The 14,527-nt window shown below is 46.2% G+C and overlaps 1 protein-coding gene across 1 annotated transcript in view; it reads left to right on the top strand.

Moving 5' to 3' along the window:
* PRMT8 (protein arginine methyltransferase 8) overlaps positions 1-14,527 on the top strand; it is a 108,578-nt gene that overhangs the window by 64,123 nt on the left and 29,928 nt on the right. The window lies entirely within an intron of this gene.

Genomic DNA, 14,527 nt, shown 5'->3' with positions numbered 1-14,527 from the left:
AGGGTCTGGAGGGTATGTCTTTACTGCACAGCCAGCCCAGTATTGGCTGGCAAAACTCTATCCCATGCCAGACATCTGTAACTGCAACCACGGTGACAATGTACTAGCCCGTCAGCTGGGCTGTACATTTGGCAGGACTTCCCATGGCTGTCAGCCCTGCTCCAAACTGCGCTGGTGCACCTGGCAGGTTCTAGCTGGCCCTCAGCACTTTGGGAAGAGAATTGTCAAACAGTCTGTCTGTTTAAAGAGTGCGAAAACATAGAAGAAATGTAGCAGACAAACATGAGGTTTAAATATGAATCTGGTATATATGGCTTCTGGCTGAGTACAATGGAAATAGTAGAGGGCAAGAAAACACAGCCGGGGTATTGTTGGGAAAAGCATTTGAAGATTGGTTATCTTGAATCCTCACTGTAAAGGAGGTGTGTTCCCAGCCTGGCCTGAGGCCTGGAACATGCTTAAGTGTATATCCAGAACCATGAATTGAGGGCTTCAAGTGCCCTCAATCCTGGGTGAGAAGTGTTGCTGTGTGGCTGGCAGGAGTTCAGGAAAAAGTAGTTTAAAAGTCAGGCTAACTGCAGAAAAGATATGTCCAGAGGAACTGCTGCTAGCAGTGCTGTTTCCTTCACGCCAATCAGACTTGTCTCAAGGAAAATTCCTATTGGATTAAATGGGAATTTAAAGACTGAAGTATTCATGAGTATTTGGAGCTTTGGTTTTGGTTCAGCCCATTATGTAAGGATGGATGCTATTTTAAGAATTCTGATCTGGAGCTCATCCACTTGGATTCAGATTGCAATGCCCCTCAGGAAGTGCTTAGCTCTGACCCTGAAATACTGATTCATACCTAAGTCTGGTTTTACAGGACTCCTGTAAGCTAACTATAAGCTTTATGTGACTTGGAAAAATCTGTCTTTGCAGATTGCTCCACCTCTAGTCAAGGCATCTATAACTCATCATTGTGAATGATCTGGACCTGCTTTTTGCTCTCACCATCAGGGTAGATTTCCAGAGTAACACTACTGAAATCAATCAGGTCATACTAGGGGAAGATCTCATATTTCTCCTCTATTGGCCAAGGCACACCATTCTCTAAAGAATCCAAGGGCCAGTCTACATTTGGCTACAAAGTTGCAAACTTAAGGGTCACTCCACTGAATTTAATGAAATTATCCCAGATTTACACTTAAGGAGAGTTGCCTTGAATCCAAAGATCCTGTAACTCATGCAACTTTTTTTTAAAGTGAATTTAGAGCCAGCAAAAGGTGCTGAATTGCCAGCCACAGTACACCCAAAGAACAGAAACAAAACAGCCAGTGGCAATGCATGCTTCCCCCACACAGTGACTTGCTAATGTGTATCACATAGGTGAAGTGGTATGAAAGACTGCCACCATGTCACTGTCTACACTGTAACTGCCCTGTGTATAAATAGAGGGCTTCAGTCTCCAGGCCTATAATTCTGGCAGCTGTCAACAGTGCTAAAATTCAGCCCAAAAGAATCATCAGGACTGTTTTGACTTGCTCTAAGAGCAAGATAGCTGTGTGCTGGCTAAAGGAAGGATCATAACAAGCATATTCTGGAAGGGTGCAATTCACTTCTCTGCAGAAGGTCAGTTCAGACCCTTAATTCCATTTAAATCCTAAAATAGAAGATAAGTGGCACATTAAGGCTTCAACTGGGTGGAATTTTACCAAAAATGATATCGCCTCAGAGAGCTCAGGAAAAAAAAAATATATTTCAGAGCTTAATTGTCCACTGAAGAATTTTAAAAATTCCTCTACCCCAGAGCTGTAATCCAGTTCTGGTCAAACTAAAAAACTAAGTCTAATTAAGCCACGATAATTTTTGTGAATAGAAGCAGTACCTTATGCTGCTAAGATTTTCAGGGTCGTATTATCCATTATTCACAAGTATTTATACAGATACCAGGTATCCATGAAAATATCCGTGAGCCTTAAACATAGCACATGGTGTGGCACCAGTAATGATTTGTCCCAGAATTACCCTGTGCATTGTTCCCTATTCACAGTTTCATTCTCCTGTTTTAAATATTTCAGTTAGCCAATGAAGGAAGCATGCCCTACAACATGTGGCTTTAGTAAATCACCCACAAAAACCAAAGGGGCACATGCAGAAAAGTGAACAGTTGGCCAGCAGCCCACAGTTTGAAGATGATTTACCCAAACAATATGGACACAGTCTTACAAATAAAGGATACAGCTGAAGAAAGTCAAGACTGATTTATGATTGGTTTACTAATCCCAAAAGGGGGTAAATATTATTTGGAACAAATAACCAAACTGGTTTTAGAAGAACCTCTGTAACTAAAATATCTGTTCTTGTTTATAACAGTTGCATTGTGGTGTTATTCCATGGTCTTTAACTGATTAACTCTTGATTGACCCTTGTGAGTGTGGACGGAAGCTCAGACTGTGCATTGTATTCCTCCACAGAACTATCACAAAGCATTGAAATCACTTTATGAGTACCTTGTATTATAGATTGTACATATCAAGACTGGGCTATGCTATAAATCTGGCACTTTCGAATGGAATGGGTTACTTAATCCACTTGGTGCTAAAAAAGACAATTATCTTCTGTGATTCATAGAATCATAGAAAATTAGGGTTGGAAGGGACCTCAGGAGCTTACCTAGTCCAACCCACTGCTCAAGGCAGGACCATCCCCAACTAGATGATCCCAGCCAAAGTTTTGTGTAGCCGGGTCTTAAAAACCTCCAAGGATGGAGATTGCACCACCTCTCTGGGTAACCCGTTCCAGTGTTTTACCACCCTCCTAGCGAGAAAATTCTTCCTAATACTTAACCTAAATTTCCCTTGCTGCAACTTGAAACTGTTGCTTCTTGTTCTGTCATTTGCCACCACTGAGTACAGTCCAGCTCCATCCTCTTTTGAACCCCCATTCAGGTAGTTGAAGGCTGCTATTAAATCCCCTCTCAGTCTCCTCCTCTCTAAACTAAATAAGCCCAGTTTCCTCAGTCTTTCCTCATAAGTCATGTCTCACAACCCCCTCACTATTTTGTTGTCCTCTGCTGGACTCTCTCCACTTTGTCTATATCCTTTCTGTAGTGGAGGGCCCAAAACTGAATACAGTACTCCAGGCGTGGCCTCATCAGTGCTGAATAAAGGGGAATAATCACTTCCCCTGACCTACTGCAAACACACCTACCAATGCAGCTCAGTATGCCATTAGCCTTCTTTGCAACAAGAGCACACTGTTGGTTCCTATTCAGGTTCTTGTCCACTGTAACCCCCAAGTCCTTTTCTGCAGAGCTGCTGCCCAGCCAGTCAGCCCCCAGCCTGTACTGGTGCATGGGATTGTTCTGTCCTAAGTACAAGACTTTGCACTTGTCCTTGTTGAACCTCATGAAATTTCTTTTGGCCCAATCCTCCAATTTGTCTAGATCACTTTGAATCCTAGCCCTACCCTCCAGCATATCTACTACTCTCCCCAGCTTGGGGCCATCTGCAAATTTGCTGAGGCTGCACTCTGTGCCATCCTCCAGGTCATTGATGAAGATATTTAACAAAACTGGCCTCAGGACTGACCCCAGGGGCACCCCACTTGATACCGGCTGCCAACTAGACATCAAGCCACTGACTACTACCCTCTGAACCTAATGCTCCAGCAAGTTTTCTATCAACCCTGCAGTCCATTCATTTAGCTTGCCTGTGAGAATGTTGTGGGAGACTGTATCAAAAGCCTTGCTAAAATCAAGGTATACCACATCCACTGGTCTCCCCACATCCACAGAGCCAGTCATCTCATCATAGAAGGCAATCAGGTTGTTCAGGCATGACTTGCCCTTGGTGAATCCATGCTGACTGTTCCTAATCGCCTTCTTCTCCTTCAAGTACTTAGAAATGGATTCCTTGAGGACCTGCTCCATGGTTTTTCCAGGGACTGAGGTGAGGATGACTGGTCTGTAGTTCCCTGGATCCTCCTTTTTCCTTTCCTTAAATCTGGGCACTATGTTTGCCTTTTTCCAAGCATCTAGGACCTCTTCTGATTGCCATGAGTTTTCGAAGATGATGGCCAATGGCTCTGCAATCTCATCAGCCAACTCCCTCAACACCCTTGGGTGCATTGGTGATGCATCGGGGGTGCATGCAGGTGTACGTGCACCCCCTGAGATTGGCGGTGCACCCCCTGAAAGAAATGCCACTGATGCTGCCGGTGGTGCCTATGTGCAGTTGCTGTATCCCCCCCAGCCTCCAGGGACATGCATCGTTCATGCTTGGGTGCATCCCATCTGGCTCCATATAGTAGTAGTATATGTCCACTTTTCTAAATTGTCCCTAACCTGTTCTTTTGACACTGTTGGCTGCTCACCTCCTTCCCAAACTGTGCTGCCTGGTACAGTAGTCTGGGAACTGATCTTGCCTGTGAAGATTGAGGCAAAGAAGGCATTGAGCGCTTCAGCCTTTTCTGCATCCTGTGTCACTAGGTTGCCTCCCCTATTCAGTAACGGATCCACATTTTCCTTGATCCTCCTCTTGCTACCAACATACTTGTAAAAACCCTTCTTGTTACCGTTCATGTCCCTTGTTAGCTGCAACTCCAGTTGTGCTTTGACCTTCCTGGCTTCATTCCTGCATGCCTGAGCAATGAGCTTATACTCCTCCCTATTTTTTGTCCAGGTTTTCACTTCTTATAAGCTTCCTTTTTGTGACTTAGTTAACTGAAGAGTTCCCTACTAAGCCAAGCTGGTCTTCTGCCATACTTGCTAGTCTTCCTGCACATCAGGATGGTTTGTGCTTGTACTCTCAGTAAGGCTTCTTTAAAGTACAGCCAGCTCTCCTGGACTCCTCTCCCCTCAGTCTGGCTTCCCAGGAGACCCTGCCCATGAGGTCCCTAAGCAAGTTGAAGTCTGCTTTTCTGAAGTCCAGGATCCTTACTCTGCTGCTCTCCATCCTTTCTTTCCTCAAGATCCTCATGGTCACTGCTGCCTAAGTTGCCATCCACTACTACATTCCCTACCAATTCATCGCTGTTTGTGAGCAGCAGGTCAAGAAGAGCACAGCCCCTAGTTGGCCTCTCCAGCACTTGCACCAGGAAGTTGTCCCCAATACTCTCCAAAAACTTCCTGGATTTCTTGCACACTGCTGTATTGCCCTCCCCGCAGACATCAGGGTGATTGAAGTCCCCCATGAGAACCCGGGCTTGTGACTGGGAAACTTGTGTTAGCTGTTTGAAGAAAACCTCATCCATCACTTCCTCCTGGTCTGGTGGTCTACAGCAGATACCCACCACATCATCACCCTTGTTACTCTCCCCTCTAACCTTAACCCAGAGACTTCCAACAGGCCTATATTCAGTTTCATACTGGAGCTCTGAGCAATCATATGCTTCTTTTACATAAAGTGAACTCCACCTTCTCTTCTCCCCTGCCTGACCTTCCTGAACAGTTTGTACCCATCCATGACCATGCTCCAGTCACGTGAGCTATCCCACCAAGTCTCTGTTATCCCAGTCACATCATAGTTCTGTGACTGTGCAAGGACTTCCAGTTCTTCCTGTTCATTTCCCAGGCTCTGTGCATTCCTGTACAGGCACCTGAGGTAACTAGTCAATTGCTGTGATTTCTCAGGAAGAATGAGAACACCTCCCCTGTTGTCCCCTCCTGCTTGCTCTTCCTCCAGGTCTCCTGCTTCCCCACTTACCTCAGGGCTTTGGTCTCCATCCCCCAAATGTTATGAAGTGTTATTCACTTCATAACATCTAGCTGTTTCCCTCCTTGGTTAAAAAAAAGTAAAAGAGAGTGGGAGAGAATATTTAGACAAGAGAAGACCTCAAATTAGAAGGTACAGGGGGAAAAAATGAACAAGTTATTTTGGTTTTTTAGCACTCATACATGAAGGTAGGTATATTAAACCATAAGCTTAGGTGGAAAATGCACTTAATATGTATTTCTACATGATTTCATGATTTCTTAAGAAATTGTTTCTTAAGATTTAAAGTTCAACCTGCATTCAAAAAATGACATGATTTTCTACCAGACTGAATGCCAACAACTTGCAAAAATGGGGTCACATGAAGAGCTCATGTGAGTGAATGCTGCTCCCTGAGGTTCCCTGTAGTGATGACAGTAGAAGGAAGATATGATGGAAGGATTGTGCAGGGAATATATTCGCCCTTAACTAGACATGGTCCATGTATGTTCTTTGTGCCTTGAATACCTTGCAGGAGCAAAACTCAATATTTGCACTGTTCTTATCACAGAACATGACTTACAAGGTAGTGTAAGTTGCATGTAGTATAAGTGAGTAAAGAAATGGGTGTAAGTACCATAAATGGAAATGTAGGATCATTTTGACTGATTTTGCATGTGGTGACCGTGCAAAGCATATGTGACAAAGTGTAAAGGGGCCACCTTTACTCATCCCAGTGTACACAAAAGGAGAACAAGCTCTGTATGTAAATATTAGCCCTAGTTTTAAGTGCACAGAAACTGTTTTTTCTCTTCATGTGAATTACTAGATTGGTGTCATTCTTCATTCATACTCATGTGGAGACACGGGTATACTCCACTTCTGGACTGCGCTATGGAGAGTGGCCACCAACCACAGCTTGCCTAATTAATGTCTGTTACATGCTTGCAAGTGTAACATAATGTTGCCTTTTGAGCAGCTCTGGGCATGCATCATAAGCTCGCTTTGTGGCACATCTCCAGTGATGTCTTAAGGATGACTACATTAGGTATTTTACAGAGTTTGGTATGTTTGGGGTGGCTATGCCAGCTCCCCACAGTGCTCCCTTGCATGGTACAGAGGTGATGTAAACATGCTCATGAAGTCTCCATTCAGATGGACCTAACTTCTCATATATATGTGAAGCTTGTGCAACCTGCAGCTAGTACCATCGGGAGGATAAACATAGGTATCTCCTGAAGGCAACTCCCTCCCTCTTCACAGACCTCTCCACAGAAAGGATAGGCTTGTTATCAGCATTCTTTGTTAATCCAGGCGAGCCTTTTTTTTTTTTATTTTGGCGTCTAGCATGTAACATTGCCAGACATTTATTAAGCTGTATGTTGTCTATGAGTCAAGTCTACATCTATACTAAACCTAGCAACCTTTTCAGCTCCTTGAAACTAATGTGCTGACAAATTACCTGACAAATGCTTTTCAACATGGTTGCTTAAGGTAACTGGGGAAGAGGCATCCGGGTTCAAAACTGATAACAAATTCTGAGTGGACGGTGCCAGCATGTTGTGAAATCTCCAGCCAAGAAGTAGAAAAAAATGCAGTCTTTGAAAGGCAAGCAGGTGTCTGTGCCTACTTTCATGTTTGTGTACCAGCAAGATAAAATTCCTCTCTCTCCCTCCCTTAAATGTGGTGTCCAGAATTTATAAAGCAAAAAAGCCTGATTTTCCTCTGGGTGAACCTGGCGTGCTGCAGTTGAAACAACTGCAGTTCCACTAGGGCAGACGAGAAACAGCTCCACTAAAGTCAGAGTTAAGCCACTGTATAGCTGATGCAAGCAAGGGCACCATTAGGCTGTATCTGTCTGTGTTACAGAAAGGGCTGGGGAGCTGATTGGAAGAAAAATGAAGAAAATGAAGGGATTGATCAGTAGTTCTCAATCTTCTTAGACTCAAGACACCCCTTGTTTGAACTCAAGGCACCCCTCCAGAGATGCCAGCTCTTCTTTCTCACTCATTTTTGAGTACAGAAAAATAGAGCAATTTTTCCATTGCAAAGAACTTAGAAAGACAACACACAGACTGTTTTTGACACTATGGATTCCTATTTAAAGTTTCTGGGTTTATCTTGTAAATCCTATTTGCACACCTAATCATACTAACACTGTGCGGCACCCCGTGGCACCCTTGAAATGATCTCAAGGCACCCCAGGGTGCCATAACACATTTGAGAATCACTGGGCTAGATTCATAAAATGAGCAGAGTAGGAAGCAGAAATTATGATAGTGTCTCTTTTTTTTAATCCAAGACCCAAGGAATTAGGATGCTCACCCAAGAAAAAGACGACCCAGGTTCATCTATCTCCTGTGCCTGAAGTGATTGACAGGAACATCTCTTAGCCTTCAGTGTCTTAACTTCTAGGCAACAGGCTACCTGGGAGTCAAATACTTTTCCTCTTTCCTGCCAATGATGTTCCACGTTGCATAAACAATTATTCACTGGAGTGGGGACAGGAACCCAGGTGCTCACACCCCCAGCTACACAACCTACCACTCTCTCACTCAATAGAGAGTATTTTCAGATTGTCTGCCAAGTACAGGTCAGTGCCAGGATATGGGTAGCCAAACCTGGGAGCCAGTCAGGGAGTGAGGTTACTGGATTGGGGTCCAAGCCAGAGGTGGAGAGGACAAGCCGAGTCCAGGGATGAGCCAGATCAGAAAACCAGTAAACCAATAAGCGAGTGGAGTCCACAAACGATCCAAGTCAAGAAATCAAAAGGCAAGCAAAGTCACCACAACAGAGTCTAAGACCAGGGTAACTCTATAGAAGACCTTGCTTCAGATTGTTGCTCTGAATTAGACAGAAAGTGAATGTAAACTTGGGTCTCCAATCTCTAAACTTTCCTGGTCTAGAAGCTATTTATACTACTTAACCTGCTTCCCAGCTGCTGGTTTTCCCCTGGTTATGCTTTGAAGAACTAAGACTAAGAAGTGAGGCATAATAGTACTATCCTATGGAGGAGTTATCTACACATGCGTTGCAGTGGAGTAATCAGTGACTGGGGCTGGCTGGGGTACAAGGGTGCTACAGTGCAGGGGCTGCCTGCCAGCTGTCCCCACAGTATAGCACCCTTGTACCCCAGCCAGCCCCTCCACAGCATGTTGAGCTAGGGGGGAGCTGCACTGGGCTGCTAGGCTGACTCCCTGGGCCCCCTGCCAGCTGGGGCTGCACTGCCCTAGCTCAATGTGCTGTGATCCCCAGTGCACATGTAAATGCAGTGCCCAGAAGCAATACATCTGGGTGCAAACTGTGCTGGAGTTTATTCAGGTGCATTAACTTCACGTGTAGATGTGCCCACCGTGACCTTCTACCCATTAGCAAACAACAGAAATAATTTTTCTGCCTGTAGAGGGCTCCATCCTGGAGGAGGAATAAGGAACACATGTACTGATAAATAAATCCTCTTGCTTGGTTACCTTACAGTCCTCCTCAACTCAGGCAAAGCAGTAAAGTAATCTATACAGCAAGGGTGAGAGGATACATGAAACAGAATGAAGTACACTGCAGAAAACAAAAGAAGCTACAAAACATACCTATGCCAGGGCTGCCTGCACAGACTCAAGTCCTAATTACTGTTTAAAAAAAAAAAGTGGGCTGTATGAGGAAAGAAAAAAAAATGAAATGTGTTGTCTCAGTAGGTGGAGAATTAAGCCTGAATCTTGATTCATATCTCTTTTGTAGATCCTTTATTTTTTTCTGTAAATAATTCAGCCTAAAATTCTGCACACCCTGAAGTTGTCTACCGTAGTGTTGTCAAAAGAGGTTTTCATGCTGTTTAATTGAAAATATATACATATACCTTGGAAGCTGAAATCAACATGGAATTTAAAATGTATTTTGTAGGGATTAGAAAGCATGAATAGGTTCTTCATGAAAAGAACTAGGAAGTTTGTCTATGAAAGACAGATAAACTTTATCTATTCCCTGACCAATTTTCTGTAAGTCAGGCCTAAAAATCAGGAAAAAAAGGGTATGATACAGAACAGCAGTGCTCAACATTTTTTTTTTTTTTTTTTTTACCAACAGGCTGGATGGGCAGTGCCAGGTCCCTTTGCAGGCCAGATGCAGCCTGTGACCCCAATCTAATGCCTGCGGCGGGTGCAGTGAGGCCCCATCCAACTGTGCAGAAGGGGCCTCCTGGCCCCGATTCAGCTGCGCATGGGAGGAGAAGGTGGCTTGGTTCAGCCCCAACTAAGCCACATGGGGTAGAGGTGGCATGGCCTGGCCCCAATTTAACCATGTGAGGAGAAAGCAGCCTGGCCTGACCCCATCTGGCTGTGCAGGGAAAGGAGATGTAGAAATTTGGTAGCCAGGGAGAATGGTGGTATTAATGACCACTGTTCCCCTGCCACCAAATTTTCTGACCTTTGGGGAGCCCTGCAGGCCAGATGCCATAGCTCCACAGCCACATTTGGCCTGTGGGCCACAGGTTGAACACTCTTGATATAGAAGGTAGCATTATGGTATGTCTACCTGGTACAATGCTATGCTATGTAAATATATGAGCTAGTTCTGTGCGCGCTAGAAGTCCACTGGAAGTAATCTAACCATGTTTTCCTAGGCTAATTAGCCTGTTCGAGGAACAGAGCTTTGAGCTAGTTCAGGTATCTCTACACACAACTGCATTTTGCCATATAGACATACTTCAAGAGGGAAGTGGCTGTATGCACTCCAAGTACATCTCTAGTAATTTTCAAATGTTATTCTTTGTTTTTCCTAGAAGCTAAACTCAGAAAACAGTATGTTAGATACGGTAAATGCAAAAAAACTGAGTAGAGAGTGAATGAACCTGGCTAAAGGAGAAGGATAAACAACCCACTCTACGAAAGTATAGACCACTCAGAAAGAAATCAGATTCACTGTTATCTGAAGAACTTCCTTAAAAGTTGTTGCACTCATGCTTAATTTTCAGTCACCGTCTTGTCCTTAAGGGTGAACTCTATATCACTCCTCACTCTGTCCACTTTGGTCTATGAATAGGGAGGTCTATCTAGCCCCTGAGGGAAGCACTGCCTGGGGTCCTCTGAGAGCTCTGCCGCCCTTCCCAGCTGAAAAGACAGCCACTGTTAAATCCCCTCTGCTAGGCTGTTCCTTCTTGGCAACTTCAGCCCAAGCCATTCCAGCTCCACCTTTTATTGTAAGAGAAGAATTAAAAGCCTGCAGGACTTTGACAAGAATTCTTACCACAAGACAGGCACTCTTAATGGAAACTATCTTTCCTTTGTCCAGTCTCCCTTACCCAACCATGGCAGACAATGGTTCTTTTTAGGGTGAACCATTGCCCTGGGCACATTTTGTCTTGTTTGCTTTTCCTAAATGGGCCCACCATGGGTAACTGAGTTTTATTACATTTCAAGTCAAAGCATGGCGAAGTGGGTTTCCCTCAGGCCAGCTGTCACCGGCCTCCCACCTGCCTCCAGGCACGTCACTTGCCTGTCTTGCCCAGCACAACTTGTTGGAAAATTAATAAATTGTTACATAACGTGGGAGGTCTGCCCATTTCTTACCCTGATGCCAGGGGGCACTATCTGCAGCTCCGTTCCTTCCCTACACCGCAGCCCAAGCCTTGCAGATGGCATCCAGATGTTAACAGTCACACCAGCCCCACACTAGGCTCCAGAATCCTCCTGGTAAGACTCTCCTTTGATCCCTCCACTCAGGTTGCCTACGCCGCCTTCATTTGGGCTGCCGAGCTCCTTGTAGCTGGTTCCCCTCTCGGGTGTGGTCCCCACTCAGGACCTTTGGCCATACACAGGCCTTGGCCTCACCTCCAAGCCAGGCAGGGTCCCAGGCCCATGACTTTGGATGCCCCTTGCAGTGGGTAACTGTCCCTTTTGACCTTCTTGGTCCTGGCCCCAGCATGGACCAGTCAAGGGGGCACTCTACTCCTGGCCAAACTAGCCCCACATTCTTTCCGGGTCCGCCTTCCTGGATGTAGGGAGCTGGGGTACCTCACACCATGACTGGTGCCCCAGAGTCTCACAAGGGACTCTCACTTCCCCTCTGGGGCAGCAGCTCGTGGCACTACTTTGGATCTTACATTCAACCCACACCCAGCCTCCCAGCAGTGGAGGACTTACCGGGGCCAGGACTCACCTCTCTCACTCTGGGGCTGAGCCCCTTTCACTCAGCCTCTGGCCCAAACCTCAGCCTCAGGCGTCCGAAGACTTACCTGGGCCTACTGCCCTTGCTTAGGGCTCCACATTGCCTCCCTCATTGGGGGCTCCAGATCTCTGCCCCTTACTTGGGGCTACCCCCTCACTGGGGCTCCACAACTCTGCCCCCTCACTTGGGGCTACAGATCTTGGCCCCCTTTGCTGGGGCTACCCCCTCACTGGGGTCCTAATTTCCGCCCCCCTCACTTGGGGCTCCAGACCGCCCCCTCACTCAGGGCCATGGGGGTTTGCTCCTTGGTGGGCTCAGGTGGCCGTAGCCATGCCTGTCCCCAACTTTCCCTCTCACGGTCTCGAACCCCCGCAGGGCTCAGGTGGCCACAGCTGTGCCTGGCCCCAACTTTCCCTCTTGGGGGTCTCACACCTCCACAAGGCTTAGGCAGCCTCAGCCATGCCTGGCCCCAATTACCTCCGATGGTACGCAAACCCACCCGAAGGTGAGGGCTAGGGCTTAAGGCGCCCCTACCTGCCTTTCACCAGGGTGATAACTGGCCTGGCATTTCCTGGGGGCTCCCGCGCCACTGAGAGCCCCACCAGGCCACCCACTCCTGGCCGGGTGCAGTTTTAGGTCATGCCCAGGACCAGGAGCCTCCTGACCATCCCCTACAGCTCCTCCCTTACCTCCAGGTGATACCTGCAGCCAGACAATGTTGTTGCCTGCCCCTTCTTCAGCAGCAAAAATGCTCTGTTTATATGGGCAGCCCTGGATCCAAAATGGCTGCCCTCATCAGGCACCTGCCGGCTGCTAGCTTCAGGCCCTTAAAGTGGCAGGCACCTACAGTGCTCTGCCACACAAAGATTAACCACATTTTAACAAAAATGCTCCCCCGCCCCGTTTCATACCAATGAAATGGAAATAAGGTCTGGCCCATTCATGTATTTCTCCTTGCCCACTAGCAGATGCCAGCACAGTTTCCTACCTCTGGGGCCTGTGTTTTTCTGGCACTCTGAAACAGTGGCACTGGTCTGCTTTTCCCCTGTTCTACAGTAAGTGTCAATAGTGAACTGAATATTTTCTAGAGAAGCAGCTCCTTATCATTTTTTGTTGTGACTCCCATTTATAGTGGCTTGGAATTTACCAATAGTTTGTGACCCCTAGTTTGAAAGCTGTTCTAGACCCTCAGGCCTTCAGGCCAAAGGGCTTCCATTAAGAAGAGACACTGACATCCTAACATGTCTTTTCCTGTGCCACATCCATTAAATTAATGTAAGTAGTCAGTGTAGTAGAGGTGGTATCTTTTATTAGACCAAGTAATAGGTGTAAAAAAATGTCTTTATTTGCAAGCTTTAAGGCTCACACACCCTTCCTCAAGCAAAGGAGAATGCAAAGATTCTAACATTTTTTCCCAGGTAGAAATGAAACTTCATATTGCACAGAAGAGCTGGAGGGTGGTATAAGTTCTCCTGGCTGGAAACGTTCATTTTATGCAAATTAGATTCAGATAAAAGTTGGAGCAGTCTGTTTACCTCAAAGGTGTCTGATGGCAAGCAGGGTGTTGAATTATGCTTCTTTTGCAACTATCTAGTTGGTCTAATAAAAGATACTGCCTCTACCACTGCCTGCTTTTGCTTTTTAGACCAACACAACCACAACCTTTATCCCTGAAACATGGAAGGTATTGTAATTAGCCATTTTGAAATGACAACTTCATAATTTTACAAGAAGGAAGCAAAATTCAACACCCTGACACATGGAAGCTAACACCCCTCCTGCAGCCCTTTGTTTCAAGCTAAGTGTGCATACTTGCAGCCTGAACACAAGAGCCTTGCTCAGGAGAACCTTTCCATCACCAGTACTCCTGTGAAATATGAGCCATCTTAACAAGAAAGAAGCATAATTCAACACTATGTTTTCTATCAGACACCTTTGAGGTAAATAGACTGCTCCAACTTTTATCTGAGCCTAATTTGCATAAAATGAACTTTTCCGGCCAGGAGAACTTACACGATGCTCCAGCTCTCCTGTGCAATATTCACCTTCATTTCTACATGGGAAAATTTTTACAATCTTTGTAGTCCCCTTTGCCTGAGAAAGGACATGTAAGTAGGGTTGTGTGAAGCTTCGGTCCCTGATTCAATTCAGTGGAGATTCGGCTCAATTTGGTGGCCGAATCTCTGACTCCAAATTGAATCAGAGGACCCTTTAATTTCTCTGAACTGATTTGGAACCCTCCGAATCGATTCGGAGAGATTCGGATAGATTTGGTGATTTGGACACAGACACAGCTTTAAATGTTTTTTCTACATAACTCTAGGTAGCAGAGGCTCCGAATACTGCGGTGCTGGGGCAGATGCAGTGTCCCACAGGAGCATGGGGGGCTCCCAAGCATGCTCGGCAGCAGACCCGGAAGTGGACCAGAAACACTTCCTGTCCGGTTCCTGGACCACCGGGGAGTGCTCAGCAGGGGGCCTCCCCACGTTCCCCTGGCTTGGCAACTGGTGCCTCCTGGGTCTGGGGGTGCACCCAGGGTCCCCCTGTGGCCGATCGCTGAGCCGGGGGACACAGTTGGGGGGCGGGAGGGGCTGTGCACTCCCTGGCAGAACCGTTAGTGGACTGGAAATACTTCCGGTCTACTTCTGGGTTCACTGCTGAGCATGCTGGAGAGCCCCCTGTGCTCCTGTGGG

This window comes from Alligator mississippiensis, chromosome 4, assembly GCF_030867095.1.
Source record: "Alligator mississippiensis isolate rAllMis1 chromosome 4, rAllMis1, whole genome shotgun sequence".
Classification (NCBI taxonomy): domain Eukaryota; kingdom Metazoa; phylum Chordata; order Crocodylia; family Alligatoridae; genus Alligator; species Alligator mississippiensis.
The sequence above is the reverse complement of the archived record's forward strand: the minus strand, read 5'-3'. Positions and strand labels throughout refer to the sequence as shown.